At 38.6% G+C, this 25,075-nt stretch overlaps 2 protein-coding genes across 4 annotated transcripts in view; both read right to left on the bottom strand.

The window, feature by feature from the left end:
- PIP5K1B (phosphatidylinositol-4-phosphate 5-kinase type 1 beta) overlaps positions 1 to 25,075 on the bottom strand; it is a 318,123-nt gene that overhangs the window by 251,440 nt on the left and 41,608 nt on the right. The window contains exon 1 of one of the 3 annotated variants that reach the window (XM_024734305.1): positions 7,432 to 7,548. The exons of the other annotated variants lie outside the window; for them this stretch is intronic. The gene's annotated coding sequence lies outside the window, so the exon portion shown is untranslated. Of the gene's footprint in view, positions 1 to 7,431; positions 7,549 to 25,075 lie in introns of those variants that run through there. 3 annotated transcript variants of the gene reach the window in all.
- Positions 1 to 25,075, bottom strand: part of PABIR1 (PP2A Aalpha (PPP2R1A) and B55A (PPP2R2A) interacting phosphatase regulator 1) — a 74,113-nt gene that overhangs the window by 7,498 nt on the left and 41,540 nt on the right.

Below are 25,075 nucleotides of genomic sequence, written 5' to 3' on the forward strand. Positions count from 1 at the left end.
GAGGTCATTACAATGACCTATAGAGCTCTATCTGGGTCCCTGCCATCCCTCTGCCTACCCACCCAGTCACTGCCTTCCTCCAACTGCAGAGGCCTCCTTGCTATGCTTCGGCATGCTCCCCCACCACCCAGCTTACTCTTCTTCCAGTGGACATCAAATTGTTCCATCCCTTCAGCTCTCTGCGCGAATGACCTTTCCTTGTAAAAAGCAACAACAGTTCCCAATACCAAGTCTACACTCCCGTCCCCCTCACTCTGTTTTCATTTTCCTCCAGAGCACCACATGACAATATGTATACACTGTTTTCTTGCCTCATCCTCAAGAAGGCAAACTCCATGAGGGCAAGGCCTTTGCTCTGTTCCTTGCCATAGGCCTAGTATCTAGAACAGGGCCTGGCACATAGCACTCAGTAAGCAGTTGTTGAGTCACAGTGCAAGTGAATGATGAATGAATGAATGGACTAATGTAGCTCTGTCCAAAAGGGAAGAGAACTCTGGTATTTGAAAGTCCAGAAAAGCCTAATAGGCTTTTCTAGACTGATTCTAAGTGCTCCTTACTTTGACAATTCCTTTTCTCGTATCAAGAATATCATTATTAGTTACAGGGCCCTCCAGCCCATGCAGGTAGGCTACCCGAACAAACCATTATGTGAACCAAGACGTTTAAGTCCTAAGTTTCCATTCTTTTTAAACCATCTGCTTATACACACTTGACAGAGTTAAAATGCTCAGGGCTGAGGATTCTAAGCAGTATTTAATATATTGAGTTACTGCTTCGTCTCAAAGGTATAAAAGATAAATGAAAGAAAAGAGCAACCATAAGATGCAATTCAGCCTGTTGCAAAAATAATACCAGAGGCAGGTCTAGATCTTCCCTAAGTCAATTCACCCTTCTGGTTTCACTCCGGGTATGAATTAAATACCACACTTAGGAGTAAGTCATAAAATCAAGCATCTACTCATTAAACTTTATTGTGATTAATATTTTATTTTTTCAAACTAACAGGTAGTTTCCTTTTAATTCCTAGGAGCAATTTTTTTTTAACTCAACATTTTATTTTTGAGATTCAACATAATGTTGCTGTATAGTATTCTACCCTTTAAATGTACCACAATTTATTTATCCATTCAAACAGTAGTGGAAGTTTGCACCGTTTACAGTTTGGGGCTGCAGCAAATAGGAGTTCTATAAACATCTAGGAGCAATTTTTGACTATTAAACCCCCAAGCATATAAAAAGGCAGATATCCACCTCTGAATCCATACTGAATGAATGTGAAATATAAAAATGTGTACATGTATAATCTGAGATGAGCTGGAAAATGTCTCCATATCCCACATTAATTAATATCACCTATCTAGAATAAAAATATTGCAGAGGAAAAGTGTACTTTCAAAGCATAGGAGCTCAGGAGTGTTAACTGGTACAACAGCTTAGGGAAAATGTTTGGCAGTACATCATACTACCTACTAAAAGAAAATATATGCATGTTCTATGATTAAGAAATTCCACTTTGGGGTATATATCCAAGAGAAATGAGTACTTATGTCTACTGAAAGCCATGTACAAGAATGTTCCTTGCATTATTATCCATAATAGCCCCAAACTGGAAACAACCCAAATGTCCATGAACAGAACAGTCAAAAGGGTGAACACATTATACAATGGAATTCTTTACTCAACAAGATGGATGAGTTACAGTACAATGTTGAATGAAAGAAATCAAACACCTAAGAGTGCATACTCTTTGACTACCTCGTTATATGGTTCGAGAACAGCCAAAAGCAATCGATGGAGGTAGCAGCCAAAACAGTGGTTACCCTTGGGACTACTAACTGGGAGGGACACAAGGAAATGTTCCACATCCTGTTCTGGGTGCTGTTGACACAGGCATCAACATATGTAAAAAATTATTAAATAAGTACTTAACATGTATATTGCATATCAAGTTTGTATATCGCATATCAAAATGTTATCGATACAGAGAAAAACAGAATGGGAACTTGGAATGTAAATGGAGGACAAAACAATAAGAATGTACTTTAGTTGGGATGAAGATATTTTGTTCAAACGCTAACCACGAGTCTAACTCTAAACTCGAACGCTAAGCTTCCAAATCTCTCCGACACACATTATCAGGGGAAGAATAGCTAGTTGGCCTTGACAGGACAAAGCAAGCAGACAGAAACACACACATACGCCCTTCAAGCTGCCTTTCACTGGGGCCCTAAACACCAATAGACTCCAGGAGCCTCACACAAACACTGGACACTTGTCTGAGGCCAGTTACAGATCACCAACAGAACGATCCGTTCTCCTTGGCCCTGTTCCCAAAGAGCCCTCAAAGTTACTTATTTCTATGAAGGCATGAAAGAGGAAATGAAGCCCATTTCATAGCCTTTGACTTTCTCAACTGCAATCCGTGTGTTCTGTACAAGTCGGCTCTGCAGTATCCTCCGAGCATAATTCATGAAATGAAACAGAGTTAAAGTAACGCCAGAGGAGCTCAGCGGGGCCTGTTGTTACATATGGAAGGAATGAGAATTGTGTTTGAGGACGCGACTTTGGCCGCAGGGGACTTACTTTGTTATCATAATGAAAGAAAAATAGTAGATGATCTCAGAAACGGTTATCAACCATTTACTGTACACTTACTGAGAGCCAGTAAGTACAGAGACTCTTCCTAGCATCTACCCTCGAGGTTGCTTAATCTAATCCTTAAAACTTTAAAGCAGCAGCAAGGATTAGAAGATCAAAGCACAAAGCTTACTAAGGGGCTTTTGACCCGCTCATCTTTCATCTTCGGTAACTGCTAAAAGCCATCACGCCACTTGCATGGAGCTACAGTCTTTAGAGGGAAGAAGTAAAAAGGCAGAAAGGGGGCCTCAAAGGCCTGATAGAGGAGCCTTAAACAGCCTAGGTCCTCACCAAAGTTCAAGCAAACAAATATATGTGAATTGTAGTTATGTTGTTCAATTTTTTTTCAAGGGAGAATATCAGGGAAGGTATTAAAAATAGCCATCCAGCCCCCACTCTCTACTTTAAGTCCTTGGACTAAAGTAGAACAATGAGTTGGTATCATTTTTTGATCCTCGCCAATTTTATACATTTTAGGCAGTACCCATTTTTTAGTGCCTTCTCTTTGGCATTAAACTTCTCCTAGGCCATAAACCAAGGTTATGATTGTTGTCCTTTACTGTTTTCATGTTTCTCTCTACCTGTCTGCTATCTTTCCCTTAAAAGATTAACCCATCTGGCAAGCAAGAAAAAAGAACTGATGTCTTTACGGATAATGTATAAAGTTAACTTTGAAACATGCAAAAGCTGCAAATCTAGTTGGATTATATACTTGGGTCTTCCAGCTGGATGTCTGGGAAACTTCTAAAAGGGCTCAACGTATTAGTGCCAGTAGGACTATAGCAAGAAAAAAAAAAGGTACCAAACCTGGAGTCAGACAATCATACTTCCAGCACAGTGACCTTGGACAAGTCTGTCAACTTCTCTGGGCTTGCTTTTCTCATTTATGAAGTGGGGACACAACCTCTTTGTTGTAAAGATCAAACGAGCTATGTCCGTAACAGGCCTTGCAAATGGTAAAGGCCCTATACAAACAGGCTTCTCTCAATGAAAATACTTAGTGCTATGATCGCAAAATGACCCTGCCTACTCTTCCCCTACGCTCATCAAAAAGCTTCCTTTGTTTTCTTGCTTTTAGTTTGATTCTGTGAAATTAAATTCTCTCCCCGCCTTCTTCCCTAAGACAATTAGTAATTTTTAGAGACACACAGTTTCTGTGGTCTAAGAAGTATGAACTGAAAAGTTCATGTGCAATCAGGTGGACAATTTCTAAGAAGGAGAAATAAGAAAAAACACATTTCTAAGAATTTCACTCTCTGAGTCTGCCTGAGACGAGATGGACCCCACAGGGTGGAGAGGCCATCAGGAACTAAAAATGTGGCTAGATCAGTGAATCCTATTCCCCGCAGCAAGTCATTTGTCTGTCCCCAACAGCAGCAGCTACCCTCCCTGATAGCGCTGAACTTTTCAACTGGGACTAATCCCAGAGGCTTATTCTCATTTATTCATTTTAAACCCTGTTTTGAATTCTGCTGTCGTGCTACTGTCTTTCCTGGCATATAACGAACTGCGCAGACACACATTTGGCTGAGCCTGATAAACAAGATGAACCCAGCCACTCTCAGACAAAATCGGAAGAGGAAAGGGGAAGAGACCAGAAAAAGATTCAAGAAGTTTCAAGAGATGCATTCCTCGAGATGCACACCCTTCTCTCCAGGTAGCTGACTCCTTGTAGGTATGTTTTGAAGATCACGTCAAACGATCTTAAGAAGTTTGAAGCTGCTGCCCCAGACCTAAAGATTCATAAACTACATGCTTTAGGGAAATGTTTTTGGCTTTAGAGGATGACAGCTGCATAGCCAAGAGTCACCTAACCTCTAAGACGCTTGAAGAAAGTGGATTCTATGACTGAGAGAGAGGGCAGTTTCTAATGTGTTCTTTTCCTTTCACCCAGCTATACTTTAAGCTAATATGTATTGTGGAGGGGTGCTCTATTTCCTCCTACCTCATACTTACTAATGTATAAACTGAATGCAACCGTAATTCAGCATCTGTATGCCTTTTCCACCTGCAGCTCAACTTGTTGGTAGGAAATGAAGGTTTACCACCCATGGAGTTCTATCATCTGAAAGTTCCACTTATTAGGAAGTGGTACAGTTTTTTCTTCTTCACTCTCCATTTGAAAACTCAAAGTCTAAAAGAGGAGACTTCTTCAGCCCTTATGGTTGTGACACCTTTACCAGACAATGTCGTCATCATTATCACCATCATCATACAATAGTAGCTTACATTTACTGAGGGCATATGTGCCAGGTACCCTTCTAAGTACTGTGTACATATGAACTCATTTAATCCCTACACCATTTCTAGGATTATGACCCTCATTTTATAGATGAGGGAAAGGAGGAACAGAGAGGTTAACGTAGGGGCCTGAGAGGACATAACCAGTTAAGGGGTAGAGGAATTTAAGCCCAGGGGTCTGGCTTTCAGAGGCTCACAGCTCATGTAACACAAGTGGATTCCTCAAACCTGCCATGTTCATGGCGCTCCAGGCTATTTTGAAAGAATGATGGTGGACTTGACATGTACAGGATAATCATTCTGCTTATCAGACAGACAGATGAGGGATCCATGTAATTGCATGGGTTTACAGACACTAGCGAGGTTACAAAATTCAGCAATTAATAAATGCCCTACTTGCCCCAAAGCAGTCCCAAAAACGAATGCAAAGTGTTAGAACCACAGAATGTCAGCTCTGAAAGGACCTTTAGAAATCACCTACACTAATCTTTATCAGCAAGGAATTAGGTTCAGAGAGAGCCAGTGATTTCTTCAAGGTCAAAAAGGCATCCAGCACAGAGGCAAGACCTTTTATTTAAGTCATAGAAATTGCTTCCTCATGTTTGCTCTCTGGGGTTCCCCTTTCACTTTCACCTCTTTCTCTAAACAACAGCATCCACTTCCATGGTTTCAACTATGACCAATGTGCTGACGTCTCTCAGATTCATGTCCCTAAGTAGGGCTGACCTATCTCTAGACTGTAATATATAACTACCTACTAGACAATTCCACTCTACTTTTCACGGGTCCTTCAAACTTGTCTGTGAACAAGCTCACTTCTCCCTACCCCAGATCCACTCTTCTCTTGAGAATGAATTACACAATAATCTCTCCAGACAGCCACAGCAAAACTGCACAGATTCTAGATCTCTCCACCCCTTCATGTCTTCCATCTAAACCATCACTAAATCTCTTCAATTTTACTCGCTTAACATCTGATAGCCTCCCCTTTCTTTCTGGCCTCTATTACTAAAGCATTCTGTCTGCCCCCAACTACAACAGCTACAATGAGTCTTGGGCATGTGAGGATGGCTCCAATCCTACCCAATTTGCATAAGTTTGCTGCCAGGATGAATTTTCTGAAATAATCTCATCACAAGAGCAGACAGACAGGCTACAGAGAGGGAGACAGGCTGAAAAGAAGGAAGGAGGGTGGGAGGGAGGAAGGAAGAGGCTAACCCTAATATCTGCCCAAATTGCTCTAAAGCTCTACTGCCTTTGAATGGAAAGTACTACAACACAGTATTTAAGAAATCATGCTCTGAAGTCAGAGAATCTGGGTTTAAATCTTGACTGTGTAACTTACACAGGCGTGGCTTGGGGGTCAAGTTACTTCCCCTCCTTGAGACTCAGTTTCCTCATCGAAAAATGAGGATAATAGTCCCTCTATCAAACGACTGTTGTGAACATTAATTGAGGTAATACGCACGAAACTCTTAGAACACAGCCAGACATGAGATTTCTCAAAACAGATCCTAGAACCATAACCAGTACATCTTATTTAACCAGACTGTTGCCTCACTTCTCTTTCCTAGGCACCAACCACCTAGCCAGCTCTTCCTGCAATATGTATTGAGTGCCGCATCTACATGCAGTTCAGTTTGGAGACTGAACAAATACTGGGGACAAAGCTTCTCTGCTAGAACTCTGAGATTTCAAAATCCTTCAAACCACAAAACACTCAAAATCTGTTACAATGAAGGCTCTGTAGCAGGTATTATAAAGATGAAAAAGACCCCAGGGAAGTTGAGAATCCAGGAAGGAGGTAAGCAGCACGTTATTAACCATACAATAAGCTAGTTCTCATATCCTCAGCCTTAAGTGAGCATCAGGACCACCTGCGGAATTTTTAAAACAAACACAACAGAGCCCCAGTACAGAGATTCTCACTCAATAGGCCCGGGACCTGGTATTGCCGTTTTTATTTAAAAAAAATATTCTCCAAGTGAATCTGACGTACTCCGAAGGTTGGAAACTCCTGGAATGAAAAGCATCTCTACTGCTCACAAGTACTTATTAAAATATTAACATTTTAGAAGAGCCTGTGCTCCGCAACGAGAGGCCACGATAGTGAGAGGCCCGCGTACCGCAAATGAAGAGTGGCCCCCACTTGCCGCAACTGGGGAAAGCCCTCGCACAGAAACGAAGACCCAACACAGCAAAAATAAATCAAAATAAATAAACTCCTACCCCCAACACCTAAAAAATATATATATATATTAACATTTTAGAAGATGAGGAGATTGCTTTCAGCTGATTGAGGGGAATAACAGAAAGTCTATGAAGAATTCTTGCAGACAGGATCCCCAGGGAGTCTGTTCTAACCTGCCCAATTTGGAGCATGAGACGCCATCTTCCAATAATAACACTAGCTGAGTGAAACCTTCATGAGAGAATTTTTGTTTTTCTGTTATCTGGACTCCTTCCTATCCCTGTTTTGACCTGGAGAGGACAGGACCTCAGCAAGATGGCCAAAGGCTGAGAAAGAGGCTTTTTGCCTGCAGCAGGCCTTACCGAAGGAGGGGAGAAGAGCTGAAATGAAGTTGGAGGCTCTGTCAATCACATTGGAGATACCAGCAGCAAACCGTGATTTAAAATGACACTTGTCGGGCTTCCCTGGTGGCGCAGTGGTTGGGAGTCCTCCTGTCAATGCAGGGGACACGGGTTCGTGCCCCGGTCCGGAAAGATCCCACATGCCGCGGAGCGGCTGGGCCCGTGAGCCATGGCCGCTGAGCCTGCGCGTCCGGAGCCTGTTTTCCGCAACGCAACGGGAGAGGCCACAACAGTGAGAGGCCTGCGTACCGCAAAAAAAAATAAATAAATAAAATAAAATGACACTTGTCAAATGTGGCAGAAATGCTCAAGGATTTGGTTTTGTTTGCAGGGAGGGAGGAGGATGTCTGGGAGATACCTGGGAATCTTAGGGAGAGGCAGAGGGAGGGAGATAGAAACAGAGGGAGGGAGTGTGCAGGAGTTGGGAGGAGCTGCACCTTAGGTGGGTGATAAGAAACTGGAGGAAGCCAGTAGACTATGCTCTGAAAAATGTGGTTGATTCAAACTGAGAAAACATTTTTCAAGTTCTGACGGGGTGCCAGGTGCTTCCGCATAGACTCAGAGGAAAGCAAGCAATAAAACATCACCATGACAGGTCATGGAAGGGTTCTTAAGGACAGGATTTTCTTAAACTTTTTTTCTTTCCCGAGAAGTGACTAGTGGTAAGAGAAATACTAATGATAGGAAAGGAAAGATAATTGGGACAGAAAGTCGTGGAGTGAGTGGAGGAAATGGAATTGGGGGCACAAGCAACAGGTTATAAATATTTATTTAAAGTCTATAAAAATAACCTTTAGCTTTAGAGAAGTCAAATCTGGGGGAATTACATCACTCTTTTCTTCAACAATAGCTAGTTACAGTTTCAGAGGGCTGCTTACATTTGATCTACTCCATCACTGACAACATGACAACATGAAAACTTCCACTTTTCTTCAGCAAAAATGAAGGGAAAATGCAATTAATGCTAGTGCTTTTATTACACTTAGCAGTTCTGGAAGCCGGATATAGACTATAAGCTAGAAAAAACCCACAGCCTAGGCTTCCCTGGTGGCGCAGTGGTTGGGAGTCCATCTGCTAGTGCAGGGGACACGGGTTTGAGCCCTGGTCCGGGAAGATCCCACATGCGGCAGAGCAACTGGACCTGGGCGCCACAGCTGCTGAGCTTGTGCTCTAGGGCCCGTGAGCTACAACTACTGAAGCCCGTGTGCCTAGAGCTCGCACTCTGCAACAAGAGAAACCACTGCAATGAGATACTGCAATGAGAAGCCTGTGCACCGCAAGGAAGAATGACCCCCACTCGCCGCAATTAGAGAAAGCCCGCGTGCAGCAACGAAGACCCAACGCAGCCAAAAATGAAATAAAATAATTTTTTAAATGTATATAATGTTTTAATTTTTAAAATAAGATGAGGGAACTAGGGATATATTATTGGGTTTGAAGAAGTTGTGCATCTAATGAAGCAAATATTTAATTTCTTCAAATGCTCCCACCACTTTTCCCAATAGTGTGACTAAGTCAACTGTCTACACGTGTGCCCAGTATCTCGCTTCAGTTTATTATCAACAACTGAAATGCTTCCGAGGGCAGGCAGACAGAGGAGTGATAGCACTACAAGAAAGAGCATTTGCACTCAGCAGACTGGAGAGCTGGGGGGCATCTAAAGGAGACAGACAGCCACTGTGCAATTCTAGCCAACTGTTGCCCTTTGCAGAAAAAGGTGTCATTCAATGCTGAAGCTTCTAATTTTTCAAGAGAGGCTGAGCATTCAGATTTTCAAAACCAGGGATTCTCACAATCTGTACATGTTAAATTACAAAAAAATAAAAAAGCTAATTAACACACTGGGTGGGCCTGATCAAAAGGGTATAAACGCTGGTTTAGGCTCTGAGGCACCAGCTCATGACCTCTGAAAACCCATTCTTTTCTCTAATTTTTTTTTTTTTGAAACATCTTTATTGGAGTGTAATTGCTTTACAATGGTGTGTTAGTTTCTGCTTTATATCAAAGTGAATCAGTTATACATATACATATGTTCCCATCTCTCTTCCCTCTTGCGTCTCCCTCCCTCCCACCCTCCCTATCCCACCCCTCTAGGTGGTCACAAAGCACCGAGCTGATCTCCCTGTGCTATGCGGCTGCTTCCCACTAGCTATCTATTGGTAGTGTATATATGTCCATGCCACTCTAGTCTCAGCCCTCTTTCCCCAGGACCGTCATTCCTGGTCTGCTGCATGATGACCCCTCCTTCCACAATATCCTTTGTCATTTTTCTTTATACTCAACCTAGTCTCTGGCCACAGGCTAAAAGGACAGCAGCCATGTCTTAGAAGTAAAGGGATACCCTGTAGTACTTGACCTGGGGCCTGGTGCACGTCAGGGACATGAGAATGATGGTGGGTGATACCTTTGAAACCTCTCCTAGTGGATGATGGATGCACCCAGTTTTTCCTTTTCTTCCCACTTCTACCCCTACCAGCACCAGTTATAACCAGCCCTGTGTCTTACTGACTTCTCAGTTTTTAATAAATTTCCAGTTGATTCTCTCCTTTCTAGGTACGTACTTCAAATATCTACAAATAATAAGTTCCACTTCAGTGTTTATATCTATTACTACTTTCTCTTGCCTCCTGGCTGGTACTTTCTGAGTCAGGTTTATAATTTCAATGAAAATGAGCATTCTTATCATGCATTTGACTTAAATGGGAATGCTTCTTGTGTTTCACAAAATATCATGCTGCTTTGTCATGAGGCTATGCGGTATTTAAAATAAAGCAACAAAATTAACATATCCTTATTCTAATTTTACTAAGTTTAAATTTTTTCTTTATAATCCAGAATGTGTGTTGGATATTTTTTCTGTTACCAAAGACTGATTTTATTTATTCTTATGAAGTTAAGTTTATTGACATATAATTTACATGCAATAAAATTCACCTTTATAAAGAATACGGTTCAGTGAGTTGTGACGAATGTATATAGTCACGTAACCATTGCCACAATCAATATATCATTGGATGTTGAATTTTAGCAAAGCATTTTTGTCACCTGTTAAGATGACAATATAGATTTTTCTTTTTTGATCTAATATGGAGCCCAGCTTCTCCAATACTGAACCAGGCTCACATTCCTGTGATGTGCCCCACTTGACCATGTATTTATTTAATGTACTGCTAAATTCTATTTGGTGGTATTTTATTGAAGGGTTTTGCATCGATATTCATAAGCCCAATTGATCTTTGGTGTGTGCGAGCATACACATGTACATGTTCACACACACTATCTTTGTGAAGTTCTGATATAAAGATCATTTTGGAATAAAAAAACTTGGAAGTTTGCCTTTTGCTCTTTGCTTAGAAAAAGCTGTAACAGTAATGTGAACATTCATCCAGGTTTACATGGGAAAGCTCCAGTTTACATCATTTGTCCCAAGTAAAACTCCCTTTAATAAATTATATGGTCACCCTACTTAATATCGTTGAATGTTGGAAGAATTTACTGAGGCCAACTGGACCTTGCACTTTGAATTTAGAAAGCATCTTCTGATAACTTTTTCATTTCTTCCATGGCTATTGATTTAAGCTCTCTCTCCTGGGAGCCACTTTGAAACAGTAAAATTTCCTAGAGATATACTTCATCTATCTCCATGGAATTTCACATAGTACCTTACAATATTTTTTGGTTATTTCTTCTTTTTGGTCTTTAATTTTGTTGACTTTTACTTTCTCTGGTGATAAGAGAACAAAAGACATACTTGTTCACCGTACAAAATTTTAAAAATAAAAACACAAACAAAATTTAAAAAATAAAAACACATACAAAGTTAAAAATTACCCATTACTCAGAAATAATTACTGTCGACACTGTCATGTGGAACATTTCAGACTTCTGGCTGCCTACAAACCTACCTTCCTACCTACACACAGCGTTTATTAATCAGTCTCTTCCTTGTTATATGGTGTGACCATCTTTTCCATATCAATAAATACATATTTACATCTTCAATTTCAATGGCGGTGAAGCACGATTATACCATGACTTTCCTATTTAAATTCCTGACAATAGGGGATAGGTAGATGGGTTATTTTTTAAAAACTGTTTTTAACAATGCTGCATTGAACGTTAACTAACATCTTTGCATGCTCCTCCAGTTATACTGGTAGGACAGATTATTAAAAGTAGAAGTGCTAGTCAAAGATAGATATATTTAAAAACAATTTTTTGCTTATAAAAAGTCTATATTTCTTATATTAAAAAAATCAGCAAAGTAAATATTTCCTGCAATCCATTCTCCAGTGATACTTCTGTTCACATTTTGTTAGGGGTATAGCCACCAAGCCTTAGCGTATACTTTTTTTTAAACCATAAATGAGACCATATTATACATACTAATTTGTAACTTACTTTCCATATTATGCCATCTTTTCCTGCACAGCATCATTCTGTACAGCTATAAGATAGTCAATGGATAAAAGAACCATAATTTGATTAACTACTGATGTAAATGTGAGATGTTTCCAATTTTTGCTACTATAAACAATGCTACAATGAATATCACTGTCTTTAGTTTTGGCTCCATTGTTCAATTATTTCCTCAGGCTAAATTCCCAGAGGTGGAACAGCTAGATCAAAGGACTTTTACTTCAAGGCTTCTGATGAACACAAGACCCTTGAGAAATCTGCATCAATCAGCATTCCCAACAGAGTCTGAGTGCTTGCTCTCCACATGCACCTCAACCTCAACCTCAACATTTTTGTTCTTAAACTTAGGCTTAGATAACAAAAAGTGGCACTTAGGTTTGCTGTTTTTCGCATTTTTTTTTTTTTTAACTTTTTGGCCTCGCCCCGCAGCATGTGGGATCTTAGTTCCCTATCCAGGGATTGAAGCTGCGCCCCCTGCATTGGAAGCGCAGTCTTAACCACTGGACCGCCAGGGAAATCCCTGTTTTTTGCATTTAAAAAATTATTAATAAATTGGGTATTTTTAATGTACTTTTTGGCTCTTCACAAGTTACCAAATCACTTTATATGATCTAGTATCTATCTATAAACAGAATAGCCATAATAAATCATATTTATTTATTAAAATCTTCAGGCCTATTTTGGAGAAATAAAAAAAAAAAGAAAAACATGCCTTGCATTTTTAGAAATAGCTCTGGGTGCTCTTGTTGGAATTTTGCTCTAAGTTTATTCCAAGTAAGGGAGAGCAACCATTTTTCTCCATGTTGCATTAACATGAACAGGTACCAGAACATTATAAAATGTTTTGTTGGAGCACAGAATTCAGTGTAGCACGGGTACACACCCAACTTTCCAGTATAGCATAAGCATTTTAATAGATATTTCATTATAATACAGTCTCATCTCGAACTGCTCCATGGAACAGACCGCTAAAATACTAGAGGCAGGCTAGTTTCATCACATTGTCAACATCTGTAATGTTTGAAGCATTAAAAATAAGGAGTGCAATCTTTCTCAGAGCTTTCATTTTTTTCAGGGCTTTCATTTTTAAATAAGCACCCATTATGAACAATTGTGACTGATTTCCTTTGGAGCAATAACATAGTGAACATTCGCTTTTATTTTTTTTTAACAGTTAAGAACAAATAACCTGCGAGTGAATTCAAGATAATGAGCAGTGATTGTAGCATTCCATCAAAGCATTTTTGTTTAAACGCTTAAAAACAAGATTCAGAATACATATTCCAAAAGGCAGCAAATTTAGATGGGCCTTCTCCACTTTTTCTTAAACTCTAGTTTTATTTTAAAATGCACACGTCAAATGTGTGAAATGCTTCAGTGTTTTTAAATAACTATCATTAAAGAAATCAAGGTAATTATAAATTGAAACATAAAATCAATTTTGGGGGGAAACACTGATGCTTATGTTTACATCAAGAGATCACATAATAAAGGTGAAGGCAAGAAAAGGTTTACTTTATCAGTCTTTTTACCATTATTATTTTTTGTTTTGATAAAGTATTGCCTAATCTGTCTGACCTTGCAACGCTTGATATAATGTATAAAGCAACACTCTAGCATTAAATGAAAATCCAGTAAAAAAAAAAAAACGTTTATATTCCTAAAGCATTCATTAGGAAGATACTAAAATTCTAAGGTCCTTCAACAGTACTTTGATAAAAGAATTACTAGACAAAGATAGCAACTTTGGGAAACAAATCTTATCCTCCCAACTCATTCATTGAGCTATAGGCCCCCAAATATAACAGATTCTAAAACCTAGTATAAGAGATGATTAAAGCAACAGGTTAGGAAAATAAGATGACACTAAGAAATGGAAAGGCCATTTTATGGAATTAATAGTACTGTGAATTCACCCACAATGGATGGACTTTAACCGAGTAAATATTCCCGGAAATAACCCACCACTTAGCTCCTGAATGCAATGAAAAAATGACCACTGTGGAGACTGTTTATTGTTGAGATTAGTATCATCAAAAAGCAACCAAGTTTAAAGAGAGTCAAGATAAACCGAAACATCATGACATCTCCTGACAGCGTGCTGAAACAAAGGTGATGATTTAAAAAAAAAAAAAAAAAATCAGGGGAGGAATATGTCCCCAAAAAGGGATATCTATAAAGGGAGAGAGAAGAAAAAATCAGTGTCTCTGGTGTCTCCAGAGAGATGGTGCCCTGAACCAAATGCTCTGAGAATTCTCATTTGTCTGGCAGACATGGCGTTAAGTGAGTAAGGCTGATCCACTGGGCTGGCATCATCTGCTGAAACCAGCCCTTCAAAGCATTCATCCGCATTTGCTTCAAATCCTCATCCTTACTTATAAGACCATTTGATGTTAACACAGGAGCTCAAGAAAGTTTACCAGCTCGTGGGAAGAAAATACACCACCTCATTGCCACAACTGTCACGGCACGCTGAGAGGTTTCCATTTTGAGTATGAATTGATCAAAGTGTCATTTCTCTTCATCAGTCTCTCTGATGATTTTGAGTAGTAAGAATCGAATCACCAGGGTCTGATCAGCCTCGCAAAATAAAATTTTTTTTTAAAAAATCAACAATTTCCCCAACAATTTCTGATATTGAAACTCCTCAGCATGGGCTATGCAGACCTTTCCTACTTTTTCAACCTCATGTAATATGACTGTGATCAACATCAACAGCTGACATTTGTTAAGTGTTTTTTTAACATCTAAGGCCCTGTTCTAAGCATTTTACTTATGAGATCTTACTAATAAAACCCCACAAGGTAAGCGAGCGTTGTTTTCTTTGTTTTACTAAATGGGGAACTAAGGCACAGAAAGGTTAAATGCTTTGCGTCATCACGTTCCCACATGAATCTCACACTTCAGTCATACTGAAATATTTGCAGGTCTTGCAAACGCCATATGCTTTTGCACACGATTGGCTTTGCCCAAAAAACCATTCCACTTTTTCTTGTCTGACCATTTCCTATTGATTCTTCAAGACTCAGTTTAGGCAGGGCCTCCTCTGAGAAACCTTTCTAGATACCCTGACTTCCCTAAGGTAAGTTAGATGCTCCCTCTTCTGCACTCCTATTACCAATATGTATCCACTCACACCTAACATGGGGATTGTAAGAGTCTGTATGCAAATCTGTCCCCCACTGGGCTACAGGCTCTCTCACGGGCAATATCAGGGTCACTGAATAAGGCCTCATAGTCTTTCACCGCACAAATCCAGGGGGTGCCATTCATAGGCTACAGAGTGATGTAAATGGTGACTCCTGGGGTTGTACGATATGGCAGCTCTGAAGGACAGTATCCCCATTGCCTTCCAAAGAATTTGGCACATTGCTAAGTGACTGAATGGCCGGGACAGAGCTCACAATAAATGTGAAACAGTGCTTAACCATTGAGGTCTCCCAACCAGTTCATAACCCTACAAACCAACACTTCACAGGGTAAAGCCTAAACAACACTGTCAACCGAAAGATAAGTGCTAGTTTGCCCACTCAGAAAACCCCTGCCTCGTCTCTTCTACATCAGTTTCTTGTACATTTTCTCTAAACGCTAACAGTGAATTTAGATTTCCCTCTAAGCTTTTGATAATGGCATAATTAATCTGCAAATAAATGTGGCATTTTCACCAGAGACGCAAATAATCGTAGTGAGAGCCAGATATAAAAATCTACCCAAAAGAGTGGACTGAAATACAAATTAAGACAGTCCAACTTTTCTATTTAACGAGCACGTTCACAAAGACAGCATGATTCTAAATTCAGAAAACCAACATTCCACAACTCAGCAGAGAGAAAAAATTACACACTGAACTTTGGCAAACATTTATGATATCTTTGATTAGAGGTTAAAAAAAAAGCTTAGGCAATACATTCTTATTATCTTTAGAAGGACACAGTTTCTGTCTTTCCATGGGTGGGAACATGGTCCTTGGTCAAAGAACCTTCTACACACAATTAGCTTTAAGAAACAGCTGGAGACTGAGGCAGGCTTCACTGAAGAGAAATTCTTTAGTCATTCAAGGTCACTATTTAGCCCTAATTCCCACAGTTGACTCCTACCTTCTATTGGCTGACTGTGCCTAACTCGGAGTGGGAAGAAGGGACAGAGAGACAAAAACGACTTGCTCTGAAATTATTCATATAAACTATGAAACCTCAGAGACTTGACAATGTGGTGGGCAGAAAAATGCTCCTCCAAAGATGTCTAAGTCCTAATCCTCCAAGCCTGTAACTATGTTATGACTGTGGCATGGGTGGGGGGGGATAAAGTTGCAGGTGGAATTAAGGTTGCTAATCAGCTGACCTTAAAATAAGGGGCCTTTAAAGGAAAGAGAGAGACTGAACCGGGGATTGTTGGCTTTGATGGTAGAAGGAGGTCATGGGCCAAGGACTGCTGCTGGCCTCAACAATCTGAAAGACGCCAAGATAACAGATTCTTCCCTGGAGCCTCCAGAAAGAACGAAGCCCTGCTGACACCTTAACTTTAGTCCAGTGAGACCAATTTGGGGCTTCTGACCGTCATAACGAAAATAATAAATCTGTGTTGTTTTAAGCCGCTACATCTGTAGGAATTTGTAACAGTAGCAACAGGAAAGGAATACAGGGAATTTCACCTGAGAGAAGAGATACATGATTTCTGTAAGTTCTATAGCAGGTGACCATTTATTCCCCCCAAGGAGAGCCAAGAGCTCCTGCAGACGACCAGATCTGATGTGGCCCTTCCCACCTCTGCCCTCAACTTAAGCCTTATCATGAAACAGAACACTTCACACCCATCTATTTTACAGAAATGGTCTGAAATACAGTCAAGTTGGTGTGGCGTTTTGAGGCTCTGTGCATACAAGATTCATAACATTTTATGAGTGCCAGAGGGACCTCAGAGAAGAACATCTGGTCCATTCCCCATAATTAATTTATAAATGATGACATCCAGGCCAGAAGGCCGCGGGTAGCACTATTCTCCAGGTTACACAGCTAGTTAATCACAAAGCCATACACGTTCTCTCTCGTTCTCCCTCTCTCTCCAATTCTCTTTCACTGCCCTATGCTACTAGTAACTAAAATTAAATGCTGGGCATACAACTAAAATGGCACTTGAGCTTTTACTTGCTTAGTCACATAAGAGGTACATTTTAAATTTTATTTCATTTTAATTTTTTTTAAAAACCTGATGTTTCTGTTACTGGGAAACTTTTAGGTATGTTTGGAACAACCTGGGAATGTGAGTCTACTTTTTCAGCTGTAAAGCTTCCGAAATCTAAATACAGATCAAGTATTTCTGATGAAAATCCAGTGTCTGAATGCGCTGTTAAGTGTAAAATACACACTGGATTTAGAAGATCCAGTCTGAAGAAAAAATATAAAATGTATCCTTAATTTTTCATGATTCAATGTTGAAATGATAGTATTTTTGATATATTAGGTTAACTGTGGCTACTATAAAATTTTAAATTACACATGTGGCTCTCATATTCCTAACAGACAGTGATGTTCTAAAGGAATAGATTGAGATACACATGTATTTTAATTTGATACTCTACAAAATGGAAACAGCAAAAATACCAGGCATTTGTTTGATGCAAGGAAGAAATTACAGAGGGAACACATGACAGAAGAATACACATCTATATGACCAGCATCCTCAAACTTTGTAACAAGGTCACAGATAAAAGTTTTTTCTAATTTTATTTTTAATCAATTGGAATACAAGGATGATTCGAACAAAAATTACCCTTCTTAAAACATCCCTTGTTTGTTAGTTGGCTCTTAATTTACAGATAACCTTGTAAAACAAAATTGTAAACTAAGAATGAGCACACAGACTGCATAGCAGTTATTATACATTTTTAGAAATCTATTTTTTCTACAAATGTGTCAAGCTGACAAAATGAGAATACAAGCAATTCACAAATACTTTGCATTAAATTGCCAATCCAAGCTCTCCCTATTTTCAGTCTTGGTAATGGATTAGCTATAAGTTTTTTAGAACTAGTATTACAGCACAGAGAAAGAAATGCTGATCTATCAGACAGGGGTCTTAAAAAATGTTTATGTAAAAATATCACATGGCCAAAGGCCCTACAGAAATCCCTGGAATTTGGCCTTAGGAGTAAACCAATCTATCCGACTTCCTTCTTCACGGGATTCTTTATGCACAACAGGAGTGAGTCTACCCTGGAAATATCCCCGTGTGCCAGACGACTGACCAAAGAAGTCACGGCAGTCTACACTGCCGCTCAGAGGAGGCCAGCTTCCAGAGGACACCCGGTTGCTCAGAGAAAAGGAGTATTTTGTTTTGACCCTAAGCCTCCCAGAGGTCACGCAGGATAATCTCAGCTTTGTTTTCCAGGCACTCTGAGGACCTGGGTCAGTGATTGTTTGAGGACCGTGGTGGACCTTGCTGAGCTCATCCTGGGATTCATCCTCAGGACTCTGGCCATCTGTAAGCCTGCTCAGATCACCTCGTTCTCCATTCCCACAGTCCTAACAGTCCAGCTTTCATACTTAAAGGCTCCACCACCAGGCAAAAAAACACATGATTAAAACATTTTAGATAAAAGGACAATATACAATCCATATATGCAGTGTGACTGTAATTACATGAACACAGGAGAAAACAACGGCAAATGCCAACAGTGGCTAACTCTACTGGAAGGATTACATTGCTTATACTTTTCAATATTTTCCACATTTTGGTGGGGGGAAACTTGTATCACTCATACAGGCCAGTTTTCCTTTTTATTTTATTTTTATTTTTGGTACAGGGGAGTGTTAACAAATTAAAAGGGTCCATATTCCTAAGGTACTTGAAAATATCTTGAGTTAGCATGCTCCTTTGATATTAGCACCTCATACATTTTATAAACTGCTTGTAACATCATTAAGCAGAGGTATATTTATAAGTGTACATTCAAAGTGCTCCCCTGCTAATCCAAAAAACAGGATCACTACTAAAAAGTGGATCTTTTAGAAAAGTAGGCTCCAAAGTAAGATACAATAAACCTAAAACATTTCTTCTCTGAAGTACGAGTGGAAATTTCGACCATTCAATTATATTGTACGTCTAAGGTCTTGATAATACTGCATGAAAAATTAAGACTTTACATTACATGAATTTTGATCCACTTTTCTAACTTGAGTATGATATTATTTCAAATTATTTCTTATAGATTTTTAAAAGTTCAGCAGGGCAGAGAGGTACAAATCACTTAGAATCTAATACGAAAGGTATCTATTTGATTGATATGTCACCTTTTAGTCATAGAGCTCCAGGCAAATGTAGCTACCATTTTCACAGAGTTTAACTGCTATACATCAAGAAGGCCATACACAAATAACATATCACTAAAAATATCTTATTTGGAGAGGAAAGAGACTGGCATTGCCAAAGTACTGTTAGTACCCACAAATCATGTATGACGGTGAAAGACTAGTGACACTCCCTTTAAAGTCAGAAAGCAGACAAGGATGCCTCCTAGCAGCTCTGTTATTTTAATATTTATTGTTTTTACAAGTGTTAGCCAAAATGGTAAACAATTATAGATAATGGAAACTGGAAAATGTAATTAACATTATTTGGAAATGACATGATAATTCACTGATAAGACCCAGCAGAAATGCTTGAAAACAATTCAGAGTCAACATACAAAATCCACAGCTTCCCTAATTTCCCGAAATAACCAGCAGGAAAATATAACAGGGTAAAAGTCACATATATAAAGGAAGAAAAAGACAGTAAACAAATAGAAATATATTTAAAGAGAGGTATACAGAGCCAACATAAAGAAGGCCATGTAACTTTACTGTGCGGCACAAAAGAAGATTTGAATTCATGAAATGAGGTACTATCCTGCTGAATGTGAAAGCTTAATTGTAAAGATTAGAATTTCTCTCCAAATAAATTCAGAAATGTAATGCAGTTATAATTATCAATAATATTTCATCAGAAATTGTCTTTAGAACTTGACAAAATTACTCCAGAGTTCCTTTAGAAGAATAAATAGCCAAGAATATTCACGAAAATTTGGAGGAAAAGGGATGAGTTAACTAGATAGAGCTCACACTATCAGATATCAAAATGTGTTATAAGCTATCGGAGTTGAAACCTGTTTTGTTCTTACCAGAAAAGAAGGTCCAAATACAGTCTGAAATTCAGCATACAATTAAAATGACATTTCAAATTAATGCAAAAAGGATGGCTTATTAAATCAGGTTCTTCAACCAGTTATTCATTTTGGAAAAGATTAAGTTGGATCCCCATCTCCTGCCTCACATAAAATTAAATTTTGGATGCAATAAAATTAAATGTGAAAAATGAAACCACACAAGTACTGGAAGAAAATTAAGGTAATATTTATATAATAATGGGATGGAAAAGAAATGTCTAAGCCTAATACAGGCCAAAATCACAGGGAAAAATATTAGATTTGATAGCATAAAAATGTTAATCTTTGAGAAAAACAAAACCACCAAACACAAAACTGAAAGGCAGGTGAATTAAACAAAATATTTGCAACATGTGGCAGAAAGGGAGTTAATAACCTTAACCAAAGAGAGTTTTTGTGAATTGATTAAAAATCTTGCTTTCAAAAACAGGCAAGTGACATAAGACAACTTACAAAGGAAATCATACCAAAAAATGCAAACATATCTAAAAGCAAATATGTGCAAATTAAAACATGACACACTGTTTTCAACATTAACGTGTCAAAGGCTTTAAAAAAGTGATCACATCCAGTGCTTTCAAGCAAACAGGAATTGGCCCCTCCCACTGCTGGTCTGAATCTATATAGGTATCATTTTCCAAGAGAGAAATTCGGCAATGCACATTTAAAAAACCTAACATTCTGCAACTACACCGATCCAGTAATTGCATTTCCAGGAATTTATCCCATGGAAATGACTGCAGATGTTTAAAGCATATTTATAATATTTAATGATTAAAATACATTTCTGACACTAGTAATTTGTATACATTATGCAATGTCCACTAAAATGCAATGATTAAAAGTATTATTGAAGACTATGTAGAGACAGAAAATATATTCAAGCCATCTTAAATTTTTAAAAAGCAGCATATCACCTATGATTATGTTTTTAGAAGATGTGCAGTGAATGGACGTAGAAAAGATTGAAGGATACATACCAAAATTATTTAAATTGGTTATTCCAAATTGTGAGGTTACTAGAGGTTTTATCTTCTTTTATCACCTGTACTTTCTAAATTTTCTACATGAGCAATGTACTCCTTTTATACAAATAAATATTTAACTTTTATGCAAAGTAGATTTACAGCAAATTTTGCTGGGGGAAGACTTGTGAAGAGATGAAATAGAACTTGCAGATTTCAAGATTCACGTGGCATTATATTAGCCAGTAAGCTCAGGTACTGGACTTTATTTCTACTGAATCTTAACTGCCCCTTTCTCCATATTTTTTCCTCCTGCCTGCCCTTCCTGGGTTATTTCCCTTTTTAAAAAAATGTCCATTTCCTCCTTTATTTTCACTAAAAAGACAAAAGAACTACCTTGTTTGTTTTGGACACAGTTTGCCAGCCTCATTTTTATATCCCAGAGGCTAATGATCCTACCTTTCACAACACCCCTTCAAACTTTCTAATCTCACCCAACCACACTCTATTACATTGAACTTAACATACAATAGAACCCTTGTCTGCATGCACTCCAGATACGACCCCTTTCCACCTCTTCCACAGCAATATCCATTCCTTCTATATCCTTTCTCAAGTACTATCATGAAAACAGTATGAAAGATAGTTAAGAACAGTATGAAAGACAGTTATAAACAGAACCTGCAATAGCCCCTCATCTTTAAGTCAGCTCAAAGCAAACCCACCAACTAATCACTGAATTGGGATGTAAAATCAAACGAAACCTCAAAAGCACATCTAGTATCTAGTCTGGCCCCTGACCCTTAAGGCAGGGAAAGCACTACTCTGGCCTTTTGATAGGTGAGGTAAGAGAAACCCGGAGAGGAAGAACTGGCTAAAATTTTAACACACGGTTAACTAGTGGCAAAAGGAGGAATGAAACTCTGGTCTTATGTTCCTAGAAACGTAAGTTTTCTAGAGCATCAGGTCACATGAATCTTTTAAAAAAGGAGGCGTGGGAAGAGGAAGGGAAGGAAGGGAGGGAGGGAGGGAGGAGAGGAGGGAGGGAGGGAGGAAAAAGAGAAAAGGCAAAGAAAAAAAAGGACACCAAATCATATTCCAATGGCTATGGATGAATGAATTACCTACACATGTTTTCACAAATGCTAAGTTAAAAAACAACATCCTGGGAGAAAAGAAAGTCCTTGTGCACTGCTGATGGGATTGTAAATTGCTGCAAGCACTATGGAAAACATTATGGAGGGTACTCAAAAAATTAAAAATAGAATTACCATATGATCCAGCAATTCCACATCTGAGAATATACCTGAAGGAAATGAAAACACTATGTTGACTAGCAATCCCACTCCTGTGCATATATCTGAAGAAAACCGTAATTCGAAAAGATACGTGCACCCCAGCGTTCACTGCAGCACTATTTACAACAGCCAAGACATGGAAGGCACCTAAATGTCCATCGACAGAGGAATGGATAAAGAAGATGTGCTACATATACACAATGGAATATTACTCAGCCATAAAAAGAAGAATGAATGCCTTTTGCAGCAACATGGATGGACCTAGAGATTATCATACTCAGTGAACTGTCAGATATCCTATGGTATCACTTATATGTGGAACCTAAACAAATGAACTTATTTACAAAACAGAAACAGACTCACAGACTTCAAAAAAACTTAAATTAGGAGTTTGGGATTAACATATACACACTACTATATATAAAGTAGATAACCAACAAGGACCTACTGTATAGCACAAAGAACTCTACTCAATATTCTGTAATAACCTATATGGGAAAAGAATCTGAAAAAGAATGGATATATAATATCACTTATATGTGGAACCTAAACAAATGATACAAATGAACTTATTTACAAAACAGAAACAGACTCACAGACTTCAAAAAAACTTAAATTAGGAGTTTGGGATTAACATATACACACTACTATATATAAAGTAGATAACCAACAAGGACCTACTGTATAGCACAAAGAACTCTACTCAATATTCTGTAATAACCTATATGGGAAAAGAATCTGAAAAAGAATGGATATATGTATAACTGAATCACTTTGCTATACACCTGAAACTAACACAGTATTGTAAATCAACACCACTCCAATATAAAATAAAAATTAAATTAGAAAAAAACACTATGTTGAAGAGATAGCTGCACCCCCATGTTCACAGCAGTCTTATTCACAGTAGCCAAAACATGAAATCAACCTAAGTGTCCATTGACAGATGAATGGATAAAGACCTTGTGATATATATCACACATACATACAACAGAATATTATTCAACCATAAAAATGGAGGCAATCATGCCATTTGTGACAACATGAATGAAACGTGAAGGCTTTATGCCAAGTGAAAAGTCAGAGAAAGACAAGTGCTATAGATCTTTCATACATGTGGAATCTAAAAGAAAAAGAAAAAAACAAACTCAAAGAAAAAAAGCTGAGATTTGTGTTTACCAGAGGTAGGGCGTGGGGTAAGGGGGAATTGTGTGAAGGTAGTCTAAAGGTACACACTTCCAGTTATAAGATAAATAAGTACTGCAGATATGTAATCTATAGCATAAGGAGTATAGTTAACACTGTTGTGTGTTATATTTGAAAGCTGTTAAGAGAGTAGATCTTAAGAGCTCTTATCATAAGGAAAAAACCATTTTCTTTTTTTGTACCTATATGGGATAATGAATGTTAACTAAACTTACTGTGGTAATCATTTTACAATATATGTAAGTCAAAACATTATGCTGTACATCTTCAACTTATACACTGCTGTATGTCAATGATATCTCAATAAAACTGGGTAAGGCAGGGAACCACAACTTCCTGCCCTTCCCCTAGCTCTAGGAGTAACCTAACCTCTCTGGGCCTAGGTTACTCATTTTAGAGCAAACTGAACTTGAAGGTCTCTAATACTGTACTGTGTAAGTCCACTTCCATTAAAGTATGAAATTATAACCTATGAGCAACACAGAAAACAACATACGTTCAATTCAATGAACAGTTATTGGACATCTACTATGGGCAAGATACCCTGACAGATACTGTGGGGATATCACTTTGGCCTCTATCTATGTAACCAATATAGCACCATAAAATTTTAGAGCTGGGAAGGCCTGAATTGTATAAATTAGCAAACAAGCACAAAGTGTTGGCATATACTGAAATATTAAACTTCTAATACATTTGTAAAGTTAAAGAAAAGTTATTCCATATATTATACATATGTAAATTTACATATATATTTATATATATATAAATGTCAGACTATCATATCCTTTAATAACTCTTAAAGACTAGACAAGGAGGTGGGGAATTTGGCAGTGTCAGAAATGTACTTTTTAAAGACTTCCTGACGTGAAATTCACGTACCACAGAAGGAACCATGTTAAGGTAAACAACTCAGTGGCACTTGGTACAGTCACAGCGTTGTGTAGCCACCACCTCCACCAGTTCCAAAACTTCTCCCGCAGTGCGGCAGTACATCCCACATGCACCCCCCGCTCCTGACCTTTTCCCAGCGAAGCCTTTGATTCCTGGAGGAATTTCTGAAGTCATTCAGCATAACTGGGTGACTCATTCTACTCCAGAACCATTTAACAAATGTCCATCTAGGTCTCTATCAGTAAAGTGAAGAGCCATGCAATCACTTAGAAAAGCCAATCAATAGAACCATCCATGAGAACTAATGAATCACGTTTTTCAACAGCCAGACATTTATTATCTGAATTATTCACTGTGTCTACGCTCTCATTTCAATCTCCCTTTGTGAGAGTCTGCACAGAGTCCTTACAGTGTGTCTGGGGCCCAAGCTCACAAGAGGCCAGTTCACGGGCTCTCTACCTAGGACCCCCCCTTTTGCAGGCAGAGTTTATTACAGAGATGTTTGCACGCATCTGAAACCAACAATTACGGGTACACTTTACAATTACGGGTACGCTTTACAATTACCATATTTACATATTCCCTTAGAAATATTTATTGTGCTAATTGTAAAATTACAA

This window comes from Neophocaena asiaeorientalis, unplaced genomic scaffold, assembly GCF_003031525.2.
Source record: "Neophocaena asiaeorientalis asiaeorientalis breed wild unplaced genomic scaffold, Neophocaena_asiaeorientalis_V1.1 scaffold256, whole genome shotgun sequence".
Classification (NCBI taxonomy): domain Eukaryota; kingdom Metazoa; phylum Chordata; class Mammalia; order Artiodactyla; family Phocoenidae; genus Neophocaena; species Neophocaena asiaeorientalis.